Raw genomic sequence first — 802 nt, 5'->3', positions numbered from 1 at the left:
GGTTCACTGGCTCCCTGGGCTGCTCTGCCTGTCTCTCAGTCTGGCTGAGCTTGACTGGTGACGGATACACACTCCCCGGTCACTAGCTGCCAGAGTGAGCCACCTTGCCCAGGGGTGGGACCATTTATGGAGGGAAGCTCCCTCCTCCCCCGCCTGGTTGCCCTGTCATGTCAATTACCGGAAGGGACTAAAGTGAGGCTCTGGTTTTTCCCCAGGTAAGCTGGCATGTAGCAATCCCCTGCCCTGGCCCCGGGAAAGGGCTGGGCTGTGAGAGAGCGGAGCAGTCGGAGCCGAGATGACTGATAGCCTTTGACTCAGAGCCTGGCAGCTGCCTTTGCAGTCTCTCCTCCTTTCCCGGGTTCCCTGCTTCCTTGTAACCTCTCAGTCTGGTCTCTGTCCTGGGGCCAAGTGCTGATCTCTACCAGTGCCTGAGGCAGAGGACATGGTCTGTGGGGTTCATTCCATTCCCCAAGATTCTCCTGAACAGACTGTACTGTCCTGGGCTCTGGGATTTCCCAAAGTTTTGCCCTTCACTAGAAAGCACTTGATCCCCTGGGGCTAACACTGCTCCCAGAGAGGAAAGCTCGTGAATTGGGCACCTTGAAAAGCAGCCAGTTGAGATAAGATTACTCAGCTGGCTCTGCCTGAAAAGAGCAACTTTGAGCCTGTGTCTCAAGTGCCTTTCTCAGCCTTCAGGACAGTGTTGCTCTTTACAGGGAATGCTTTGTGTAAATTTCAAAGAGGCCAAACAAAAACAAATTATTGAGCAGGTTTATGGGAAATTCTAACCCTAACAAAGGAC

The sequence above is a fragment of the Budorcas taxicolor genome, chromosome X, assembly GCF_023091745.1.
Source record: "Budorcas taxicolor isolate Tak-1 chromosome X, Takin1.1, whole genome shotgun sequence".
Taxonomy (NCBI): Eukaryota; Metazoa; Chordata; class Mammalia; order Artiodactyla; family Bovidae; genus Budorcas; species Budorcas taxicolor.
This window is presented reverse-complemented; position numbering follows the sequence as displayed.